This window comes from Lissotriton helveticus, chromosome 5_1 (genome assembly GCF_964261635.1).
Source record: "Lissotriton helveticus chromosome 5_1, aLisHel1.1, whole genome shotgun sequence".
NCBI lineage: Eukaryota > Metazoa > Chordata > Amphibia > Caudata > Salamandridae > Lissotriton > Lissotriton helveticus.
In genome coordinates, this window is record NC_136065.1 from 258,038,241 (window position 1) to 258,063,550 (window position 25,310).

The 25,310-nt window shown below is 49.6% G+C and overlaps 1 protein-coding gene across 1 annotated transcript in view; it reads left to right on the forward strand.

The window, feature by feature from the left end:
- The window catches only part of LOC144752438 (uncharacterized), a 408,565-nt gene that overhangs the window by 222,675 nt on the left and 160,580 nt on the right, over positions 1-25,310 (forward strand). The gene's annotated exons all lie outside the window — the stretch shown is intronic.

The following is a 25,310-nucleotide window of genomic DNA, read 5'->3' on the forward strand; positions in this document are numbered from 1 at the left end:
TTAACCGCGAGGTTCATAATGCCCTTAAGAGTATATGGTATGGCAGTATCATGGAACAGCTAAAGGACGTGGTTCCGAAAGCCGCAGACAGGCTCAGCTCATGCTAAAGCAGCATCTCACAAATTCCCAAGCACTCTGCCTCCAGGATTGATGTGGCCTTCCATAGGAGTGGCTGATAGGAACATATGTGTTCATTTTAGGTTAGATATAGACATACTATACCTAAGTAAGGGGTGATTACACCGACTTACCCCAGCTGAGTGATAAGCCAGTTGTGTCAAATATGGAGGCCAGGCCAGGGGTGGCATAATACATGCTGCAGCCCCTGGTAGGCCTTGGAAGCACCTATGCCCTGGGTACCTGGGGTACACTGTTACAGGGGCCAATAAGGTGAACCAGTTCCAATTTCGTAATGCACCTAATGTGCATTGGCATTAATTTAGAGAGAGAACAGCAGGCTGTGGGTCTGATTAGCAGGCCCACAGCCACATTAAGTCATAAACCAGTGAAGCAAAAAGCAAAAATTTGGGGTGACCATAGGATAGCAGACCTTACTCTCCTACACAACCCACCCCCCCAAACGCAGGGACATTAGACTAACCTTGACCAGTTGTGTCTTCATGTTCTAAGTGGAAGTACCTGGAGAGACCATCTGCATTACCATGGTCAGTCCCTGGGCGGGGCTCCACTGTAAAGTCCATCCCCTGTAGGGAAATGGACCACCTGAGCAGTTTGGGGTTTTCACCCTTCATCTGATTAAGCCATAAGAGGGGCTGATGGTCGGTCTGAATCTTGAAGTGAGTGCCAAACAAGTATGGTCTCAACTTCTTCAGGGCGCACACCACAGCAAAGGCCTCCCTCTCAATAGCTGACCAACGTTTCTCTCTGGGGGTCAGCCTTCTGCTAATAAAAGCAATGGGCTGGTCTTGACCATCTACATTAAGTTGTGAAAGCACAGCTCCCACTCCCAACTCAGAAGCATCTGTTTGGACAATGAACTCTCTTGAGTAGTCAGGACTCTTCAGGATAGGTGAAGAGCACATGGCCTTCTTCAGGTCATCAAATGCCTTTTGACAGTTTACTGTCCACTGAACCTTTTTGGGCATCTTCTTGGATGTCAGATCATTAGGAGTGGTGTGGCTCACTGGTTAGAGGCGGCAGACCCGGAAGCAGAGGTCGGCCCGGGACCAGGGTTCGTTTCCCGACGCGGCAGGGTCTTGGGCCAAGGTCAGCGGACTCGATAATTCTTGCCTCGGTGCCTACTCTAACCATGGATCCCGCTCAGCAACTCTGGGCAATAGCTTTCTTAATCTCCACTTACGGCCCCATCAGCGCCGGGGATGCTTGTCTTTACCTTGGAGATGCCCAGGAGGGACCATCTCACAGGGAAAGCCAGGATGGGTTCCCCAGCGGTATACAGTGCTGGGACGCCCCTTTGCTGGGGCAGCTGTGCGCTTTACAAGTATACAACATTTAACATTAAGAGGAGTCACAATGGACCCATAGTTCTTAACAAACTTCCTGTAGTACCCAGTCAGGCCCAAGAAAGCTCTGACCTGAGTCTGTGTAGTTGGAGGGGACCAGTCCATTATGGTCTGGATCTCACTCTCCAGTGGTTGAACTTGGCCTCCACCTACAAGGTGGCCCAAGTATACAACTTTAGTCTGCCCTATCTGCCACTTTGTTGCCTTGATAGTGAGGCCTGCCTTTTGCAGAGCCTCTAGCACTTCCTTCAGGTGGACCAGGTGAACCTCCCAGGTGGAGCTGAAGACAGCAATATCATCCAGATATGCTGCACAAAAGTCATCCAACCCAGTAAGGACTTGATTCACCAACCTTTGGAAGGTGGCAGGGGCATTTTTCAAACCAAAGGGCATCACCACAAATTGGTAATTCCCACCTGGAGTAGAAAACGCAGTTTGGGCTTTAGACTCCTCAGCTAACCTGATTTGCCAATAGCCAGCTGTCAAGTCAAATGTGCTCAAATACTTGGCAGAAGCCAATTTGTCTATGAGCTCATCTGCCCTTGGAATAGGGTGTGCATCTGTCCTGGTGACAGCATTGAGTCCTCTGTAATCCACACAGAACCTCATCTCTCTCTTGCCATCTTTGGTGTGAGGTTTGGGGACCAGAACCACTGGGCTAGCCCAGGGGCTCTCTGAAGGCTCAATAACACCTAATTCCAGCATCTTTTGCACCTCAGTCTTGATACAGTCCCTGACATGGTCAGGTTGCCTGTATATCTTGTTTTTCACAGGAAGACTGTCACCAGTGTCCACCATATGGGTACACCAGTTAGTCTGACTGGGTGTCAATGAGAACATATGTCTATATGACTGCAAAACTTGTCTACAGTCATTTTGCTGATGTTCAGTGAGGTTGCCATCTAAGGCCACACCATCAACTGAGCCATCCTCAGGGTTCTGAGTCAGCAGGTCTGGGAGAGGGTCACTCTCTTCCTCCTGCCCCTCATCTGTAGCCATGAGCAAGCCCATGTCTGCCCTGTCAACATAGGCCTTCAATCTGTTAACATGGAGCACCCTGTGGGGGCTCCTGGGAGTTCCTAGGTCCACCAAGTAGGTAACCTCTCCCTTCTTTTCAATGATAGTATGGGGTCTACACCATTTGTCTTGGAGTGCTGCTGGGGCCACTGGCTCCAATACCCATACTCTCCGTCCAGGCTGGTACTCAGTCAAGACAGCCTTTTGGTCATGCCAAGCTTTCTGTAACTCTTGGTTTGGCCTCAAGGTTTTTGGATGCCTTCTCCATATACTCAGCCATCCTGGAGCGGAGACCAAGTACATAGTCCACTATGTCTTGTTTGGGTTTTCTGAGAGGTAACTCTCATCCTTCCCTCACTAAACACAGGGGTCCTCTTACAGGGTGCCCAAACAACAATTCAAAGGGGCTGAAGCCAACCCCCTTTTGTGGGACCTCTCTTTAAGCAAACAGAAGGCAGGGTAGAAGGATGTCCCATCTTCGCCTGAGCTTTTCTGGTAATCCTTTGATCATACCCTTTAGGGTCTTGTTGAACCTTTCAACAAGCCCATTGCATTGTGAATGATAAGGAGTGGTGAACTTGTAGTTGACACCACATTCCTTCCACATAGCTGTTAAGTATCCTGACATGAAGTTGGCATCTCTATCAGATACAACCTCCTTAGGAAACCCCACTCTGGAGAAAACTCCAAGTAAGGCCCTGGCCACAACAGGAGCTGTAGTGGTCCTAAGGGGAATTGCCTCTGGGTACCTGGTGGCATGGTCCACCACCACCAGTATGAATCTGTGCCCGGATGCTGTAGGGGGAATCCATTGGACCTACAATATCAATCCCCACTCTTTCAAAGGGGACCCCCACCACAGGTAGTGGTATCAGGGGGGCCTTTGTTGTTCTACCTGCTTTGCCACTGGCTTGGCAGGTCACACAGGAGCGACAAAACTCCTTTGTATCGTCAGACACGTGAGGCCAGTGAAAGTGAGGGACAAGCCTCTCCCAAGTCTTATTCTGGCCTAGGTGTCCTGCTAAGGGAATATCATGGGCCAAGGTTAGAAGGAAGCCCCTAAATTGCAGAGGTATAACCAACCTTCTGGTTGTACCAGGCGTGGGGTCTCTACCCTCTGAATAAAGGAGCCCATCATCCCAATACACTTTATGGGTACCTTGAGCATTCCCAGCAGCCTCAGCAGCAGCCTGCTGTCTGAGGGGTTCAAGGGAAGGACAGGTTAACTGAGCCTGCCCCAAGTCTGCCCTAGAAGGTCCCCCTGTCCCCAGAAACTCAACCTGATCAGGTTCCAGTTCTTCAGGGACAGTTCCTTCAGGGGTCTCCAGATCACCTTCCTGTGAAGGCTGATCCTCACCTGTAGGCAGTTGGGAAGGCACAGCCTTTACCCTCCTGTTCTTCGTCTTGGAAGGTGCTTGGTCCATTGTTCCAGGATCCAAGACCTGAGGTTCAGAGAGGCACTTTTTGGCCTGTGACCTGGTCACAGCAAGGACATGTGATGATATCCCTAACATCTCTGCATGAGTCCTTTACTCAACTTTTGACCATAGAGAGCTCTCCAGGTCATTGCCCAACAAACATTCAACTGGGAGATCAGCACTAACCACAACTCTTTTTAGGCCAGTTACCCCTCCCCAGGAGAAATTAACAATTGCCACACTATGTGTAGTAGTGACATTGCTGGCATTGGTCACCAGGTAATTATCACCTGGTATGTATTGTCCAGGGTCCACAAAGTTAGGTGTCACCATAGTGACACTGGCACATGTGTCCCTGTATGCTTGAGACACTTTTTCATTAATCAAAGGCGTCTGCCTGTACTTGCCCAGATTACTGGGACTGACAGTGGTGGACAAATCTATTTCCACATCACAAATCAGAACAGCCTGTGTAGGGGTTCTGACTAGGCCAGACTCTCCCTCAGTTCCCAAGGTGATACCTACTACCCCCTTAGTTTGTGGACCAACACTGCTGACTGTACTATTGGGTGCAGGTGCCTTAGGGGCTGCAGTGTTGGGGGCTCCACCCTTTTTACACTCACTGGTCCAGTGAGAGGTGTTTTTAGCAGTACTACACCAGGGTTTTCTTTGACCTTCTTTCTTCTTCTACTTGGAAGTTTGGGACCCACCCTCAGTAGTAGTTTGGGGCCCTGTTGAAGACTTCTGGTCTTTAGCTTTCTGCTCCCCACCCTTCTGGTCTGTTTTCTTTTGGTCACCACCCTGGTTCTGGTTCTGGTTCTTTTGCTTAACTCTGGTTCTAACCCATTTGTCTGCCCTCTTTCCCAATTCTTGGGGAGAGGTCAGATCTGAGTCAACCAAATGCTGATGCAACTGCTGGTTCTGACAATTATTTAAAATGTGTCTCTCATAAGTAAATTGTACAATCCTTCATAGTCTGTAACCTTACTTCCCAGCAACCAGCCCTCTAGAGCCTTAGTGGCACATTCAACAAATTCAGACCAGTCCTGAGTCTGTGTCTTCTGGGTTTCTCTGAACATTAACCTGTACTGTTCAGTGGTTAAGCCTAACCCATCTATCAGAGCACTCTTCAGGACCAGGTAGTTTCTAGAATCCCCATCACTCAGTTAGAGATGAAGAGTGGCTCCCCGAGTGACCCAGTCCCCATAAAACATCTCAAACTTGTGGCTAACACCTTGTCAACTCCTCTGACTGACCTCTTGAACCTTTCACTCACGCAGGGTATAGTGCCCCAGAGATGGAAAAAGGCTGTGGTGAAGGCCTTATTAAAAAAGCCAGGAATGGACTCATCCAACTTGTCCAACTTTAGGCCAATTTCACTTCTGCCTGGATTTTCGAAAATTGCAGAGAAGCTGGTTAACCGTCAGCTCTCCCACCATCTTGAGTCTAACCACCTGCTAGGAGACTCCCAGACCGGTTTCCGTCCCGGCCATGGAACAGACACTGCCTTGCTGGCAGTAGTGGAGGAGGCAAGGAGCACTCTGGATACAGGAGGGTCAGTGGCAGTGATCCTCCTGGACTTGAGTGCTGCCTTTGACACTGTGAGTCATCAAGTGCTCCTCCAACGTCTGTCAGAGGTAGGTGTCTCAGGGACGGCCCTGAAATGGTTGGGATCCTTTCTCTCTGACCGTTTCTACCAAGTCTGGGAAGGGTCAGAGCAATCTGCCCTAATCCCTCTGCAATGTGGAGTCCCGCAGGGCTCATCGTTGAGCCCTACTCTATTTAATATATACATGACTCCACTTGAAAGAGTGGTCGCCCCCTCGGGGGTGAAGATCATCAGTTACGCTGATGATACTCAGCTGGTGGTTGGCCTCACTCAGCTGGCGGAACAACCCGAGGTTTTACACGATTGCCTCGCCAATGTTTATCGTTGGATGTCTATCTCTGCCTTAAAGCTCAATGGAGGTAAAACCGAGCTGATGCTCCTGGGTAATCCCAGTCCCTCCATCATTGCAACCTGTTGGCCTCGGTCTCTTGGCGACCCACCATCCCCCAAGAAGGAGATCAAGTCCTTGGGAGTATGGTTGGAAGAAGATCTGTCCTTTAGGACTCATGCCAGGAAGACCGCAGGAGTTTGCTTTGGCTTACTGAAATCAGCCCGAAAGGTGCTACCTTTGCTTCCTGATCCAGCAAGGAAGCTGTTGATACGTGGCCTAATTCTATCGAGGCTCGATTATGGGAATGCGCTGTTTCTTGGTGCCCCCGAAGCGACCTTCAAAACCCTCCAACAGGTGCAAAACGCAGCTGCGAGAATCCTTATGGATGTTCCCAGACGGCAGTCTGCTGCTCCTGCCCTCAGAGCGCTTCACTGGCTCCCCGTGAAGGAGCGGGTGAAATTTAAGGCGCTATGTACAGCCCATAAGATTTTACATGGCAAAGGCCCCCCTATCCTTGCTAATATGGCCCGTCCCTATAAACCTCCACGTCTGCTGCGCTCGGACCTAAAACACCTTTTGCAGTCAGCGAGAGTAAGAAAAGCTCGTTCTGGGGGCAGGCGTTTCTCGGTACAGGTGGCGTCTCTTTGGAACTCTCTGCCCCTCAGGATTCGCTCAGAGCCCAAGATCCTACCATTTAGGAAACTCCTTAAGACCCACTTGTTTCCACAGTAGTGATTAGCTGAGTTTCCCCTTCTGGTCTGTTGCGCCGGGACGCCCCTGGGTAAGCTGAGCGCATTATAAATTTCATATTATTATTATTATTATTATTAACTGTGAGGAGTCTGTCTCGGCCTCTACCTTCAAAGGAGAGCCACAAGATTGCTGCCCACTGCTCCTGAGGGATCTGCTGTACTCTGCAGGCTCTCTCAAGTGCAGTCATCCATTAGTGGATATCATCCCCAGCTTTGTAGGGGGGCACAATCTTACTCAGGTTTCTATTGTCATAGGACCTGTCTTTATCCTTAGGGATAGTGCTGCCACCAGTGGATCCTAATCCACTCTCTCTAGGCGGTCTTGCTCTAGCAAGTTTCTCTTTGGCCACGGCAGCTTCTAGTTCTTGCTTCTGGATCCTAAGCTCAGCCTCTCTCATTTTGGCCTCATGTTCCCTTCTCTGAGGGCTAGTCATCCCCCTTCTGGAGTGACCATGAGAGCCTCTAGAAGCTTGGGAGGTGTTGGATTCACCTGAGTGATTTCTCCTCCTCCTTTGCTCCTGGTTAAGTCCACTTGGGGGTCTGAATGGGTTGGACCCACTTTCAGTTCCAAATAGGCTTAAGTTAGCCTGGCTAAGCCTGCTGACTAACACCTGACTATTTCTACCATCATCAGAATCACTTTCTTCCTCCTCCTCTTCCTCCTCCTCATCCTCAGGCTGAGTCTCTCCAGTGGTCTGGTTTTCCTCATCTATCTGGATGACAGGGACAGGGGCATCAGTGTTATCATCTTCAGAGGGAGAGCCTCCTTCTGCAGACCCTTTGGGATTAGGATGGGAGGTCTTTAGAGCTTCAGACTGGTCTAAAAGCTCTCTGAGGTGTACTGTGGTAGGGGTTGGACCCGTCTTGAGACCTCTTAAGGTACACAGTTGCCTCATTTCTTTAAAGATTAACATAGCAAATTTGGATGGTGCCCTTGGAGGGTCACTCTCAACAGGGACAGGTCCAGTGGACCCCTCTGCTCCAGACATTGCTCTAGTGTGGGTGGATATGTTGCAATCTACCTACACTGGTGTTTACCTACTAAACCTATCTAGTAGTTGTAGTCAGGGTGTGCTACTCCCTATCCTCTACAACAACTAAGTTCAGTAGAACTTAAGTATACTAGTCTTGTTTTATATGTACCTAACAGGTACCTGTATGATTTTTCAAATGATACTCTCAAAGATTGTAATGGTAAAACAACAGCAAGCTCAAATCCAAACCGCTGCTCACCAATGTGAGAAGTTGGCCTGGTATATGCTGCTCACTAGTTCTTGTGATCACCTTGTACCATGCCAAGCAACCCTTATGATGATTGGTTGTAAGTCAACCTTATAGACCAGCTATCCCAGTGGTAGCATGGACAAAGCAGTCTTAGGCTAAACTCTGTAAAGGCATGTGAAGCAAGCTGTTTTACCATACACAATCCCCTTGAATACCAAATGAAAGGACACCACACAGATATATATTGAAAATATATATATTTATTTACTACAAAATATCCCCTATACTCTTTATGAGCACAGAAGCAAATGCATTAAAACAAAACACAGTTTAAATATACAAAAGTTGCACAATATGGATGAGCCATAGGGGCCAAATAAACCATATACTAAAATAGTGGTATAAGGACCACTAATCGAAAAGGAAATAGGCCTATGGCCTGGGGAATCGCTGGAGCTGTTCGGGACTAACAGTGAAGTAGTCGGGAAAGGCCCGCGGGACTCGGGTGCAGCGCTTAAAGCACACGCATGCACCAATGCAATGTCAATGGTGCGTAAAAGTTATAAAGTTACTGTTTTAGGAACCTTCCGACTGACCTAGAAGGACAAAACTTTAGATCTAGGCACTAGAGGTGTGTACCAGTGTAGGAACACCGGCGTTGCTGAGTTACCTCACCCACAGGAAGCGGGTGCACAGGTGCCAAGTAGTGTCAGGTTTCGTCACGCGGTCGATGGTGCCTGGAGATGAAGATGCTGCAGGCGGGTCGTCGAGGAGGATTCCGGTGGATCCAAGGATGGATCTGAAGAGGTGAAGACCTGAAAACAGAGGGGACAATGTTCAAAGTCACTAGCCAGTGACTACCATGGAACCAGGATGGAACCAGGCGATGTTGGGTGCCAACAGGTGAAGAGGGGTAGCTTGTCTCCACAGCCACGTGGACACGAAGAGGTCGAGTACGCCCAGGAGTCGATCACGAACTGTCCCACAAAGGCTCTAGCTGATGGCGGTGTTGGCAACTTGATTGGAGCAAACAGGCATTGGCTAATGCAAGCCACGCAGGAAGTGAAGAAAGCTTGTTACTCGGACCAGCAAGGTCAGAGCGGGTGCTCCTTTTCAGGGGAGCGAGGGCCAGTCTGGAGCATCCAGACCAGCAGTGTTGTTTGTAGATTTTGTCGCCAACATGGCCACCAGCCAACGGGCTAGCGACCGGGGTGACGTGTCATGTGACAAAGTGCAAAAGGGCCCCACGCAGATCGTGGAGATGCTGGGGGGCTGATCTTTAGTGCAGATGCTGCTCGGTGGTGGGGCTTCTCAAACCCCAAAGCACAGCATCGATGGTGCCTCGGGTGCTGCACTGTCAGCTTCACGGGGGTCTTTCAAGATGGCCGGTCCCACGTCTCTCAGTGCCTCCACGGGTCTCTTCTTTTCAGGGACTGTGGATCAAGCTGTGAGATGTCTGGGAATCCAAGTCTTGTCTGGTTTTGGGCTCGGGCTCCGGCGGGAGGCGGTGGCAAAGCAGACATAGAGTTGCTGGTTGGTGCCTGTATTCACAGGGTGGTCACTCCTTGGCCACAAGGGAGATTCTCTTCAGTCTTCTGTGCAGCAGAATGTCGAAGTCCAGTTTTCTTCTTAGTTTCAAGTCGAGTTCAGGATGATCTGAAGTCTTGGGACACAGCTCCTACTCTTATTCCAAATCTAGGGGCCGGATTACCTGCTAGGTCCCTCCTCTGGGTGGGACCAGGAAGGGGGGTGGTTACACCCACTTTCCTTTGTCCAGCTTCGCGCCAAGACTGGGTCTGGAGAGCCCCAGCACCGGTTTGTACTGGCATATGCACAGGGACACCTTGTGTGCTCCAGGCATGTCTCATTCTATTCATCCCTGTCCTATCCAATACACAAAATCCTGTCTGGGGTGGTGCTAGCTCCTCCCAAGGCAGGAAACCCTTTGTCCAAGCCTCCCTCGCTGGAAGGACTCCCAGCAGCAGGAGGTCAGACTTGTGTCTGTGGTGGCAGCATCCATTTTGTTATGCTGAGGCTCATGTTTAACTTTACCCGGGTTTCAGGTTATGTACATGTCGTGTCCCTCTAGAAGGGTGGAATGCTACCCCCGTCGGCAGAACTGGCGAGGGGGTAGTATTCCAATTCGTATGACACCTTACTCGACATGTTTTGATAAAGCCAAACCAAAGATAGCATTTAACCGCGAGGTTCATAATGCACTTAAGAGTATATGGTATGGCAGTATCATGGAACAGCTAAAGGACGTGGTTCCGAAAGCCGCAGACAGGCTCAGCTCATGCTAGAGCACCATCTCACATATTCCCAAGCACTCTGCCTCCAGGATTGATGAGGCCTTCCATAGGAGTGGCTGATAGGAACATATGTGTTCATTTTAGGTTAGATATAGACATACTATACCTAAGTAAGGGGTGATTACACCTACTTACCCCAGCTGAGTGATCAGCCAGTTGTGTCAAATATGGAGGCCATGCCAGGGGTGGCATAATACATGCTGCAGCCCCTGGTAGGCCTTGGAAGCACCTATGCCCTGGGTACCTGGGGTACACTGTTACAGGGGCCAATAAGGTGAACCAGTTCCAATTTCGTAATGCACCTAATGTGCATTGGCATTAATTTAGAGAGAGAACAACAGGCTGTGGGTCTGATTAGCAGGCCCACAGCCACATTAAGTCATAAACCAGTGAAGCAAAAAGCAAACATTTGGGGTGACCATAGGATAGCAGACCTTACTCTCCTACAGAACCCCCCCCCCAAACGCAGGGACATTAGACTAACCTTGACCAGTTGTGTCTTCATGTTCTAAGTGGAAGTACCTGGAGAGACCATCTGCATTACCATGGTCAGTCCCTGGGCGGTGCTCCACTGTAAAGTCCATCCCCTGTAGGGAAATGGACCACCTGAGCAGTTTGGGGTTTTCACCCTTCATCTGATTAAGCCATAAGAGGGGCTTATGGTCGGTCTGAATCTTGAAGTGAGTGCCAAACAAGTATGGTCTCAACTTCTTCAGGGCCCACACCACAGCAAAGGCCTCCCTCTCAATAGCTGACCAACGTTTCTCTCTGGGGGTCAGCCTTCTGCTAATAAAAGCAATGGGCTGGTCTTGACCATCTACATTAAGTTGTGAAAGCACAGCTCCCACTCCCAACTCAGAAGCATCTGTTTGGACAATGAACTCTCTTGAGTAGTCAGGACTCTTCAGGATAGGTGAAGAGCACATGGCCTTCTTCAGGTCATCAAATGCCTTTTTGGCAGTTTACTGTCCACTGAACCTTTTTGGGCATCTTCTTGGATGTCAGATCATTAGGAGTGGTGTGGCTCACTGGTTAGAGGCGGCAGACCCGGAAGCAGAGGTCGGCCCGGGACCAGGGTTCGTTTCCCGACGCGGCAGGGTCTTGGGCCAAGGTCAGCGGACTCGATAATTCTCGCCTCGGTGCCAACTCTAACCATGGATCCCGCTCAGCAACTCTGGGCAATAGCTTGCTTAATCTCCACTTACGGCCCCATCAGCGCCGGGGATGCTTGTCTTTACCTTGGAGATGCCCAGGAGGGACCATCTCACAGGGAAAGCCAGGATGGGTTCCCCAGCGGTATACAGTGCTGGGGCGCCCCTTTGCTGGGGCAGCTGTGCGCTTTACAAGTATACAACATTTAACATTAAGAGGAGTCACAATGGACCCATAGTTCTTAACAAACTTCCTGTAGTACCCAGTCAGGCCCAAGAAAGCTCTGACCTGAGTCTGGGTAGTTGGAGGGGACCAGTCCATTATGGTCTGGATCTCACTCTCCAGTGGTTGAACTTGGCCTCCACCTACAAGGTGGCCCAAGTATACAACTTTACTCTGCCCTATCTGGCACTTTGTTGCCTTGATAGTGAGGCCTGCCTTTTGCAGAGCCTCTAGCACTTCCTTCAGGTGGACCAGGTGAACCTCCCAGGTGGAGCTGAAGACAGCAATATCATCCAGATATGCTGCACAAAAGTCATCCAACCCAGTAAGGACTTGATTCACCAAACTTTGGAAGGTGGCAGGGGCATTTTTAAAACCAAAGGGCATCACCACAAATTGGTAATTCCCACCTGGGGTAGAAAACGCAGTTTTGGCTTTAGACTCCTCAGCTAACCTGGTTTGCCAATAGCCAGCTGTCAAGTCAAATGTGCTCAAATACTTGGCAGAAGCCAATTTGTCTATGAGCTCATCTGCCCTTGGAATAGGGTGTGCATCTGTCCTGGTGACAGCATTGAGTCCTCTGTAATCCACACAGAACCTCATCTCTCTCTTGCCATCTTTGGTGTGAGGTTTGGGGACCAGAACCACTGGGCTAGCCCAGGGGCTCTCTGAAGGCTCAATAACACCTAATTCCAGCATCTTTTGCACCTCAGTCTTGATACAGTCCCTGACATGGTCAGGTTGCCTGTATATCTTGTTTTTCACAGGAAGACTGTCACCAGTGTCCACCATATGGGTACACCAGTTAGTCTGACTGGGTGTCAATGAGAACATATGTCTATATGACTGCAAAACTTGTCTACAGTCATTTTGCTGATGTTCAGTGAGGTTGCCATCTAAGGCCACACCATCAACTGAGCCATCCTCAGGGTTCTGAGTCAGCAGGTCTGGGAGAGGGTCACTCTCTTCCTCCTGCCCCTCATCTGTAGCCATGAGCAAGCCCATGTTTGCCCTGTCAAGTCAACATAGGCCTTCAATCTGTTAACATGGAGCACCCTGTGGGGGCTCCTGGGAGTTCCTAGGTCCACCAAGTAGGTAACCTCTCCCTTCTTTTCAATGATTGTATGGGGTCTACACCATTTGTCTTGGAGTGCTGCTGGGGCCACTGGCTCCAATACCCATACTCTCTGTCCAGGCTGGTACTCAGTCAAGACAGCCTTTTGGTCATGCCAAGCTTTCTGTAACTCTTGGTTTGGCCTCAAGGTTTTTGGATGCCTTCTTCATATACTCAGCCATCCTGGAGCGGAGACCAAGTACATAGTCCACTATGTCTTGTTTGGGTTTTCTGAGAGGTAACTCCCATCCTTCCCTCACTAAACACAGGGGTCCTCTTACAGGGTGCCCAAACAACAATTCAAAGGGGCTGAAGCCAACCCCCTTTTGTGGGACCTCTCTGTAAGCAAACAGAAGGCAGGGTAGAAGGATGTCCCATCTTCGCCTGAGCTTTTCTGGTAATCCTTTGATCATACCCTTTAGGGTCTTGTTGAACCTTTTAACAAGCCCATTGCATTGTGAATGATAAGGAGTGGTGAACTTGTAGTTGACACCACATTCCTTCCACATAGCTGTTAAGTATCCTGACATGCAGTTGGCATCTCTATCAGATACTACCTCCTTAGGAAACCCCACTCTGGAGAAAACTCCAAGTAAGGCCCTGGCCACAACAGGAGCTGTAGTGGTCCTAAGGGGAATTGCCTCTGGGTACCTGGTGGCATGGTCCACCACCACCAGTATGAATCTGTGCCCGGATGCCGTAGGGGGAATCCATTGGACCTACAATATCAATCCCCACTCTTTCAAAGGGGACCCCCACCACAGGTAGTGGTATCAGGGGGGCCTTTGTTGTTCTACCTGCTTTGCCACTGGCTTGGCAGGTCACACAGGAGCGACAAAACTCCTTTGTATCGTCAGACATGTGAGGCCAGTGAAAGTGAGGGACAAGCCTCTCCCAAGTCTTATTCTGGCCTAGGTGTCCTGCTAAGGGAATATCATGGGCCAAGGTTAGAAGGAAGCCCCTAAATTGCAGAGGTATAACCAACCTTCTGGTTGTACCAGGCGTGGGGTCTCTACCCTCTGAATAAAGGAGCCCATCATCCCAATACACTTTATGGGTACCTTGAGCATTCCCAGCAGCCTCAGCAGCAGCCTGCTGTCTGAGGGGTTCAAGAGAAGGACAGGTTAACTGAGCCTGCCCCAAGTCTGCCCTAGAAGGTCCCCCAGTCCCCAGAAACTCAACCTGATCAGGTTCCAGTTCTTCAGGGACAGTTCCTTCAGGGGTCTCCAGATCACCTTCCTGTGAAGGCTGATCCTCACCTGTAGGCAGTTGGGAAGGCACAGCCTTTACCCTCCTGTTCTTCGTCTTGGAAGGTGCTTGGTCCATTGTTCCAGGATCCAAGACCTGAGGTTCAGAGAGGCACTTTTTGACCTGTGACCTGGTCACAGCAAGGACATGTGATGATATCCCTAACATCTCTGCATGAGTCCTGTACTCAACTTTTGACCATAGAGAGCTCTCCAGGTCATTGCCCAACAAACATTCAACTGGGAGATCAGCACTAACCACAACTCTTTTTAGGCCAGTTACCCCTCCCCAGGAGAAATTAACAATTGCCACACTATGTGTAGTAGTGACATTGCTGGCATTGGTCACCAGGTAATTATCACCTGGTATGTATTGTCCAGGGTCCACAAAGTTAGGTGTCACCATAGTGACACTGGCACATGTGTCCCTGTATGCTTGAGCCACTTTTTCATTAATCAAAGGCGTCTGGCTGTACTTGCCCAGATTACTGGGACTGACAGTGGTGGACAAATCTATTTCCACATCTCAATTCAGAACAGCCTGTGTAGGGGTTCTGACTAGGCCAGACTCTCCCTCAGTTCCCAAGGTGATACCTACTACCCCCTTAGTTTGTGGACCAACACTGCTGACTGTACTATTGGGTGCAGGTGCCTTAGGGGCTGCAGTGTTGGGGGTTCCACCCTTTTTACACTCACTGGTCCAGTGAGATGTGTTTTTACAAGTACTACACCAGGGTTTTCTTTGACCTTCTTTCTTCTTCTACTTGGAAGTTTGGGACCCAGCCTCAGTAGTAGTTTGGGGCCCTGTTGAAGACTTCTGGTCTTTAGCTTTCTGCTCCCCACCCTTCTGGTCTGTTTTCTTTTGGTCACCACCCTGGTTCTGGTTCTGGTTCTTTTGCTTAACTCTGGTTCTAACCCATTTGTCTGCCCTCTTTCCCAATTCTTGGGGAGAGGTCAGATCTGAGTCAACCAAATGTTGATGCAACTGCTGGTTCTGACAATTATTTAAAATTTGTTCTCTCATAAGTAAATTGTACAATCCTTCATAGTCTGTAACCTTACTTCCCAGCAACCTGCCCTCCAGAGCCTTAGTGGCACATTCAACAAAATCAGACCAGTCCTGAGTCTGTGTCTTCTAGGTTTCTCTGAACATTAACCTGTACTGTTCAGTGGTTAAGCCTAACCCATCTATCAGAGCACTCTTCAGGACCAGGTAGTTTCTAGAATCCCCATCACTAACTGTGAGTAGTCTGTCTCGGCCTTTACCTTCAAAGGAGAGCCACAAGAATGCTGCCCACTGCTCCTGAGGGATCTGCTGTACTCTGCAGGCTCTCTCAAGTGCAGTCATCCATTTGTGGATATCATCCCCAGCTTTGTAGGGGGGCACAATCTTACTCAGGTTTCTATTGTCATAGGACCTGTCTTTATCCTAAGGATAGTGCTGCCACCAGTGGATCCTAATGCACTCTCTCTAGGCTGTCTTGCTCTAGCAAGTTTCTCTTTGGCCACGGCAGCTTCTAGTTCTTGCTTCTGGATCCTAAGCTCAGCCTCTCTCATTTTGGCCTCATGTTCCCTTCTCTGAGGGCTAGTCATCCCCCTTCTGGAGTGACCATGAGAGCCTCTAGAAGCTTGGGAGGTGTTGGATTCACCTGAGTGATTTCTCCTCCTCCTTTGCTCCTGGTTAAGTCCACTTGGGGGTCTGAATGGGTTGGACCCACTTTCAGTCCCAAATAGGCTTAAGTTAGCCTGGTTAAGCCTGCTGACTAACACCTGACTATTTCTACCATCATCAGAATCACTTTCTTTCTCCTCCTCCTCATCCTCAGGCTGAGTCTCTCCAGTGGTCTGGTTTTCCTCATCTATCTGGATGACAGGGACAGGGGCATCAGTGTTATCATCTTCAGAGGGAGAGCCTCCTTCTCCAGACCCTTTGGGATTAGGATGGGAGGTCTTTAGAGCTTCAGACTGGTCTAAAAGCTCTCTGAGGTGTACTGTGGTAGGGGTTGGACCCGTCTTGAGACCTCTTAAGGTACACAGTTGCCTCATTTCTTTAAAGATTAACATAGCAAATTTGGAAGGTGCCCTTGGAGTGTCACTCTCAACAGGGACAGGTCCAGTGGACCCCTCTGCTCCAGACATTGCTCTAGTGTGGGTGGATATGTTGCAATCTACCTACACTGGTGTTTACCTACTAAACCTATCTAGTAGTTGTAGTCGGGGTGTGCTACTCCCTATCCTCTACAACAACTAAGTTCAGTAGAACTTAAGTATACTAGTCTTGTTTTATATGTACCTAACAGGTACCTGTATGATTTTTCAAATGATACTCTCAAAGATTTTAATGGTAAAACAACAGCAAGCTCAAATCCAAACCGCTGCTCACCAATGTGAGAAGTTGGCCTGGTATATGCTGCTCACTAGTTCTAGTGATCACCTTGTACCATGCCAAGCAACCCGTATGATGATTGGTTGTAAGTCAACCTTATAGACCAGCTATCCCAGTGGCAGCATGGACAAAGCAGTCTTAGGCTAAACTCTGTAAAGGCATGTGAAGCAAGCTGTTTTACCATACACAATCCCCTTGAATACCAAATGAAAGGACACCACACAGATATATATTGAAAATATATATATTTATTTACTACAAAATATCCCGTATACTCTTTATGAGCACAGAAGCAAATGCGTTAAAACAAAACACAGTTTAAATATACAAAAGTTGCACAATATGGATGAGCCCTAGGGGCCAAATAAACCATATACTAAAATAGTGGTATAAGGACCACTAATCGAAAAGGAAATAGGCCTAGGGCCTGGGGAATCGCTGGAGCTGTTCGGGACTAACAGTGAAGTAGTCAGGAAAGGCCCGCGGGACTCGGGTGCAGCGCTTAAAGCACACGCATGCACCAATGCAATGTCAATGGTGCGTAAAAGTTATAGAGTTACTGTTTTAGGAACCTTACGACTGACCTAGAAGGACAAAACTTTAGATCTAGGCACTAGAGGTGTGTACCAGTGTAGGAACACCGGCGTTGCTGAGTTACCTCACCCACAGGAAGCGGGTGCACAGGTGCCAAGTAGTGTCAGGTTTCGTCACGCGGTCGATGGTGCCTGGAGATGAAGATGCTGCAGGCGGGTCGTCGAGGAGGATTCCGGTGGATCCAAGGATGGATCTGAAGAGGTGAAGACCTGAAAGCAGAGGGGACAATGTTCAAAGTCACTAGCCAGTGACTACCGTGGAACCAGGATGGAACCAGGCGATGTCGGGTGCCAACAGGTGAAGAGGGGTAGCTTGTCTCCACAGCCACGTGGACACAAAGAGGTCGAGTACGCCCAGGAGTCAATCACGAGCTGTCCCACAAAGGCTCTAGCTGATGGCGGTGTCGGCAACTTGATTGGAGCAAACAGGCCTTTTACTAATGCAAGCCACGCAGGAAGTGAAGAAAGCTTGTTACTCGGACCAGCAAGGTCAGAGCGGGTGCTCCTTTTCAGGGGAGCGAGGGCCAGTCTGGAGCAACCAGACCAGCAGTGTTGTTTGTAGATTTCGTTGCCAAGATGGCCACCAGCCAACGGGCTAGCGACCGGGATGACGTGTCAAGTGGCGAAGTACAAAAGGGCCCCACGCAGATCGTGGAGATGCTGGGGGGCTGATCTTTGGTGCAGATGCTGCTCGGTGGTGGGGCTTCTCAAACCTCAAAGCACAGCATCGATGGTGCCTCGGGTGCTGCACTGTCAGCTTCACGGGGGTCTTTCAAGATGGCCGGTCCCACGTCTCTCAGTGCCTCCACGGGTCTCTTCTTTTCAGGGACTGTGGATCAAGCTGTGAGATGTCTGGGAATCCAGGTCTTGTCGGGTTTTGGGCTCGGGCTCCGGCGGGAGGCGGCGGCAAAGCAGACGTAGAGTTGCTGGTTGGTGCTTGTATTCACAGGGTGGTCACTCCTTGGCCACAAGGGAAATTCTCTTCAGTCTTCTGTGCAGCAGAATGTCGAAGTCCAGTTTTCTTCTTAGTTTCAAGTCGAGTTCCGGATGATCTGAAGTCTTGGGACACAACTCCTACTCTTATTCCAAATCTAGGGGCCGGATTACCTGCTAGGTCCCTCCTCTGGGTGGGACCAGGAAGGGGGGTGGTTACACCCCCTTTCCTTTTGCGCCAAGACTGGGGCTGGAGAGCCCCAGCACCGGTTTGTACTGGCATATGCACAGGGACACCTTGTGTGCTCAAGGCATGTCTCATTCTATTCAGCCCTGTCCTACCCAATACACAAAATCCTGTCTGGGGTGGTGCTAGCACCTCCCAAGGCAGGAAACCCTTTGTCCAAGCCTCCCTCGCTGGAAGGACTCCCAGCAGCAGGAGGTCAGACTTGTGTCTGTGGTGGCAGCATCCATTTTGTGATGCTGAGGCTCATGTTTAACTTTACCCGGGTTTCAGGTTATGTACATGTCGTGTCCCTCTAGCAGGGTGGAATGCTACCCCCGTCGCCAGAACTGGCGAGGGGGTAGTATTCCAATTCGTATGACACCTTACTCGACATGTTTTGATAAAGCCAAACCAAAGATAGCATTTAACCGCGAGGTTCATAATGCACTTAAGAGTATATGGTATGGCAGTATCATGGAACAGCTAAAGGACGTGTTTACCAAAGCCGCAGACAGGCTCAGCTCATGCTAGAGAACCATCTCACATATTCCCAAGCACTCTGCCTCCAGGATTGATGAGGCCTTCCATAGGAGTGGCTGATAGGAACATATGTGTCCATTTTAGGTTAGATATAGACATACTATACCTAAGTAAGGGGTGATTACACCGACTTACCCCAGCTGAGTGATCAGCCAGTTGTGTCAAATATGGAGGCCAGGCCAGGGGTGGCATAATACATGCTGCAGCCCCTGGTAGGCCTTGGAAGCACCTATGCCCTGGGTACCTGGGGTACACTGTTACAGGGGCCAATAAGGTGAACCAGTTCCAATTTCGTAATGCACCTAATGTGCATTGGCATTAATTTAGAGAGAGAACAGCAGGCTGTGGGTCTGATTAGCAGGCCCACAGGCACATTAAGTCATAAACCAGTGAAGCAAAAAGCAAAAATTTGGGGTGACCATAGGATAGCAGACCCTACTCTCCTACACAACCCCTCCCCCCCAAAAGCAGGGACATTAGACTAACCTTGACCAGTTGTGTCTTCATGTTCTAAGTGGAAGTACCTGGAGAGACCATCTGCATTACCATGGTCAGTCCCTGGGCGGTGCTCCACTGTAAAGTCCATCCCCTGTAGGGAAATGGACCACCTGAGCAGTTTGGGGTTTTCACCCTTCATCTGATTAAGCCATAAGAGGGGCTTATGGTCGGTCTGAATCTTGAAGTGAGTGCCAAACAAGTATGGTCTCAACTTCTTCAGGGCCCACACCACAGCAAAGGCCTCCCTCTCAATAGCTGACCAACGTTTCTCTCTGGGGGTCAGCCTTCTGCTAATAAAAGAAATGGGCTGGTCTTGACCATCTACATTAAGTTGTGAAAGCACAGCTCCCACTCCCAACTCAGAAGCATCTGTTTGGACAATGAACTCTCTTGAGTAGTCAGGACTCTTCAGGATAGGTGCAGAGTAAGCATGGGCGGATTTTGCGGATCCACGATCCGCGGATTTGCGGATTTGCGGATTTGCGGATCGTGGATTTGGGCAGATGAATGAGTCACTGATTTTGAGCTTCAACTAGTTCCAGCGACCATGTGTGTGTTATGCAATCGCCCCGAGGTGGTCAATGGCAGGAAGACGGTGCACACCGCGAGTGTGTGGGCGGGGCTTCCATGCGAGTACACATGCCTCTTGTGTGTTTAAAAGGTCTGAGACCGATCAGAGCAGTAGATGAAGAGACAGAAGCTCCTGGTCACAGGAACAGCAAAGGGATTGCGCTCATGAAAGTCAAGGATGCAAAGGCCTCTATCCAGCATCACAGCTGATTTTCGACGGTAGATTTGGGAAGAAAAGAAAGCACACCAGCCTGGCCTGTTGTAACTATTTTACGATGGCGCCGGCAAGCTGCCAGTGCCATCCTAAAATAGTTACTAAATTAGCTTCAACAGGAAGCTCTAATAGATAAAATCGAGCACCTGCTTTATTTTATCTATTAGAGCTTCCTGTTGAAGCTAACTTAGTAACTATTTTAGGATGTCGCTGGCAGCTTGCCGGCGCCATCGTAAAATAGTTACAACAGGCCAGGCTTCAACTTTTGCCCCCGGATCCGCCGCTCGCGGATTTGCGAATTCTCGGTAAATTCGCGGGAGTTCGCGGATCGCGAATCTACCGAAAATTCGCAAAATCCGCGAGCGGAACGGATTTTGCGCTCATACTTAGTGCAGAGCACATGGCCTTCTTCAGGTCATCAAATGCCTTTTGACAGTTTACTGTCCACTGAACCTTTTTGGGCATCTTCTTGGATGTCAGATCATTAGGAGTGGTGTGGCTCACTGGTTAGAGGCGGCAGACCCGGAAGCAGAGGTCGGCCCGGGACCAGGGTTCGATTCCCGACGCGGCAGGGTCTTGGGCCAAGGTCAGCGGACTCGATAATTCCCGCCTCGGTGCCTACTCTAACCATGGATCCCGCTCAGCAACTCTGGGCAATAGCTTGCTTAATCTCCACTTACGGCCCCATCAGCGCCGGGGATGCTTGTCTTCACCTTGGAGATGCCCAGGAGGGACCATCTCACAGGGAAAGCCAGGATGGGTTCCCCAGCGGTATACAGCGCCGGGACGCCCCTTTGCTGGGGCAGCTGTGCGCTTTACAAGTATACAACATTTAACATTAAGAGGAGTCGCAATGGACCCATAGTTCTTAACAAACTTCCTGTAGTACCCAGTCAGGCCCAAGAAAGCTCTGACCTGAGTCTGGGTAGTTGGAGGTCTGGATCTTACTCTCCAGTGGTTGAACTTGGCCTCCACCTACAAGGTGGCCCAAGTATACAACTTTACTCTGCCCTATCTGGCACTTTGTTGCCTTGATAGTGAGGCCTGCCTTTTGCAGAGTCTCTAGCACATCCTTCAGGTGGACGAGGTGAACCTTCCAGGTGGAGCTGAAGACAGCAATATCATCCAGATATGCTGCACAAAAGTCATCCAACCCAGTAAGCACTTGATTCACCAACCTTTGGAAGGTGGCAGGGGCATTTTTCAAACCAAAGGGCATCACCACAAATTGGTAATGCCCACCTGGGGTAGAAAACGCAGTTTTGGCTTTAGACTCCTCAGCTAACCTGATTTGCCAATAGCCAGCTGTCAAGTCAAATGCGCTCAAATACTTGGCAGAAGCCAATTTGTCTATGAGCTCATCTGCCCTTGGAATAGGGTGTGCATCTGTCCTGGTGACAGCATTGAGTCCTCTGTAATCCACACAGAACCTCATCTCTCTCTTGCCATCCTTGGTGTGAGGTTTGGGGACCAGAACCACTGGGCTAGCCCTGGGGCTCTCTGAAGGCTCAATAACACCTAATTCCAGCATCTTTTGCACCTCAGTCTTGATACAGTCCCTGACAAGATCAGGTTGCCTGTATATCTTGTTTTTCACAGGAAGACTGTCACCAGTGTCCACCATATGGGTACACCAGTTAGTGTGACTGGGTGTCAATGAGAACATTTGTCTATATGACTGCAAAACTTGTCTACAGTCATTTTGCTGATGTTCAGTGAGGCTGCCATCTAAGGCCACACCATCAACTGAGCCATCCTCAGGGTTCTGAGTCAGCAGGTCTGGGAGAGGGTCACTCTCTTCCTCCTGCCCCTCATCTGTAGCCATGAGCAAGCCCATGTCTGCCCTGTCAACATATGCCTTCAATCTGTTAACATGGAGCACCCTGTGGGGGCTCCTGGGAGTTCCTAGGTCCACCAAGTAGGTAACCTCTCCCTTCTTTTCAATGATAGTATGGGGTCCAGACCATTTGTCTTGGAGTGCTGCTGGGGCCACTGGCTCCAACACCCATACTCTCTGTCCAGGCTGGTACTCAGTCAAGACAGCCTTTTGGTCATGCCAAGCTTTCTTTAACTCTTGGTTTGGCCTCAAGGTTTTTGGATGCCTTCTCCATATACTCAGCCATCCTGGAGCGGAGACCAAGTACATAGTCCACTATGTCTTGTTTGGGTTTTCTGAGAGGTAACTCACCTCCTTCCCTCACTAAACACAGGGGTCCTCTTACAGGGTGCCCAAACAACGATTCAAAGGGGCTGAAGCCAACCCCCTTTTGTGGGACCTCTCTGTAAGCAAACAGAAGGCAGGGTAGAAGGATGTCCCATCTTCGCCTGAGCTTTTCTGGTAATCCTTTGATCATACCCTTTAGGGTCTTGTTGAACCTTTCAACAAGCCCATTGCATTGTGAATGATAAGGAGTGGTGAACTTGTAGTTGACACCACATTCCTTCCACATAGCTGTTAAGTATCCTGACATGAAGTTGGCATCTCTATCAGATACTACCTCCTTAGGAAACCCCACTCTGGAGAAAACTCCAAGTAAGGCCCTGGCCACAACAGGAGCTGTAGTGGTCCTAAGGGGAATTGCCTCTGGGTACCTGGTGGCATGGTCCACCACCACCAGTATGAATCTGTGCCCGGATGCTGTAGGGGGATTCCATTGGACCTACAATATCAATCCCCACTCTTTCAAAGGGGACCCCCACCACAGGTAGTGGTATCAGGGGGGCCTTTGTTGTTCTACCTGCTTTGCCACTGGCTTGGCAGGTCACACAGGAGCGACAAAACTCCTTTGTATCGTCAGACATGTGAGGCCAATGAAAGTGAGTGACAAGCCTCTCCCAAGTCTTATTCTGGCCTAGGAGTCCTGCTAAGGGAATATCATGGGCCAAGGTTAGAAGGAAGCCCCTAAATTGCAGAGGTATAACCAACCTTCTGGTTGTACCAGGCTTGGGGGTCTCTACCCTCTGAATAAAGGAGCCCATCATCCCAATACACTTTATGGGTACCTTGAGCATTCCCAGCAGCCTCAGCAGCAGCCTGCTGTCTGAGGGGTTCAAGAGAAGGACAGGTTAACTGAGCCTGCCCCAAGTCTGCCCTAGAAGGTCCCCCTGTCCCCAGAAACTCAACCTGATCAGGTTCCAGTTCTTCAGGGACAGTTCCTTCAGGGGTCTCCAGATCACCTTCCTGTGAAGGCTGATCCTCACCTGTAGGCAGTTGGGAAGGCACAGCCTTTACCCTCCTGTTCTTCGTCTTGGAAGGTGCTTGGTCCATTGTTCCAGGATCCAAGACCTGAGGTTCAGAGAGGCACTTTTTGGCCTGTGACCTGGTCACAGCAAGGACATGTGATGATATCCCTAACATCTCTGCATGAGTCCTGTACTCAACTTTTGACCATAGAGAGCTCTCCAGGTCATTGTCCAACAAACATTCAACTGGGAGATCAGCACTAACCACAACTCTTTTTAGGCCAGTTACCCCTCCCCAGAAGAAATTAACAATGGCCACACTATGTGTAGTAGTGACATTGCTGGCATTGGTCACCAGGTAATTATCACCTGGTATGTATTGTCCAGGGTCCACAAAGTTAGGTGTCACCATAGTGACACTGGCACATGTGTCCCTGTATGCTAGAGCTACTTTTTCATTAATCAAAGGCGTCTGCCTGTACTTGCCCAGATTACTGGGACTGACAGTGGTGGACAAATCTATTTCCACATCACAAATCAGAACAACCTGTGTAGGGGTTCTGACTAGGCCAGACTCTCCCTCAGTTCCCAAGGTGATACCTACTACCCCCTTAGTTTGTGGACCAACACTGCTGACTGTACTATTGGGTGCAGGTGCCTTAGGGGCTGCAGTGTTGGGGGCTACACCCTTTTTACACTCACTGGCCCAGTGAGAGGTGTTTTTACAAGTACTACACCAGGATTTTCTTTGACCTTCTTTCTTCTTCTACTTGGAAGTTTGGGACCCACCCTCAGTAGTAGTTTGGGGCCCTGTTGAAGACTTCTGGTCTTTAGCTTTCTGCTCCCCACCCTTCTGGTCTGTTTTCTTTTGGTCACCACCCTGGTTCTGGTTCTGGTTATTTTGCTTAACTCTGGTTCTAACCCATTTGTCTGCCCTCTTTCCCAATTCTTGGGGAGAGGTCAGATCTGAGTCAACCAAATGTTGATGCAACTGCTGGTTCTGACAATTATTTAAAATGTGTTCTCTCATAAGGAAATTGTACAATCCTTCATAGTATGTAACCTTACTTCCCAGCAACCAGCCCTCCAGAGCCTTAGAGGCACATTCAACAAATTCAGACCAGTCCTGAGTCTGTGTCTTCTGGGTTTCTCTGAACATTAACCTGTACTGTTCAGTGGTTACGCCTAACCCATCTATCAGAGCACTCTTCAGGACCAGGTAGTTTCTAGAATCCCCATCACTAACTGTGAGGAGTCTGTCTCGGCCTCTACCTTCAAAGGACGGCCTCAAGATTGCTGCCCACTGCTCCTGAGGGATCTGCTGTACTCTGCAGGCTCTCTCAAGTGCAGTCATCCATTTGTGGATATCATCCCCAGCTTTGTAGGGGGGCACAATCTTACTCAGGTTTCTATTGTCATAGGACCTGTCTTTATCCTTTGGGATAGTGCTGCCACCAGTGGATCCTAATCCACTCTCTCTAGGCTGTCTTGCTCTAGCAAGTTTCTCTTTGGCCAGGGCAACTTCTAGTTCTTGCTTCTGGATCCTAAGCTCAGCCTCTCTCATTTTGGCCTCATGTTCCCTTCTCTGAGGGCTAGGCATCCCCCTTCTGGAGTGACCATGAGAGCCTCTAGAAGCTTGGGAGGTGTTGGATTCACCTGAGTGATTCCTCCTCCTCCTTTGCTCCTGGTTAAGTCCACTTGGGGGTCTGAATGGGTTGGACCCACTTTCAGTCCCAAATAGGCTTAAGTTAGCCTGGTTAAGCCTGCTGACTAACACCTGACTATTTCTACCATCATCAGAATCACTTTCTTCCTCCTCCTCTTCCTCCTCCTCATCCTCAGGCGGAGTCTCTCCAGTGGTCTGGTTTTCCTCATCTATCTGGATGACAGGGACAGGGGCATCAGTGTTATCATCTTCAGAGGGAGAGCCTCCTTCTCCAGACCCTTTGGGGTTAGGATGGGAGGTCTTTAGAGCTTCAGACTGGTCTAAAAGCTCTCTGAGGTGTACTGTGGTAGGGGTTGGACCCGTCTTGAGACCTCTTAAGGTCTCAAGTTGCCTCATAGCAAATTTGGATGGTGCCCTTGGAGGGTCACTCTCAAAAGGGACATGTCCAGTGGACCCCTCTGCTCCAGACATTGCTCTAGTGTGGGTGGATATGTTGCAATCTACCTACACTGGTGTTTACCTACTAAACCTATCTAGTAGTTGTAGTCAGGGTGTGCTACTCCCTATCCTGTACAACAACTAAGTTCAGTAGAACTTAAGTATACTAGTCTTGTTTAAT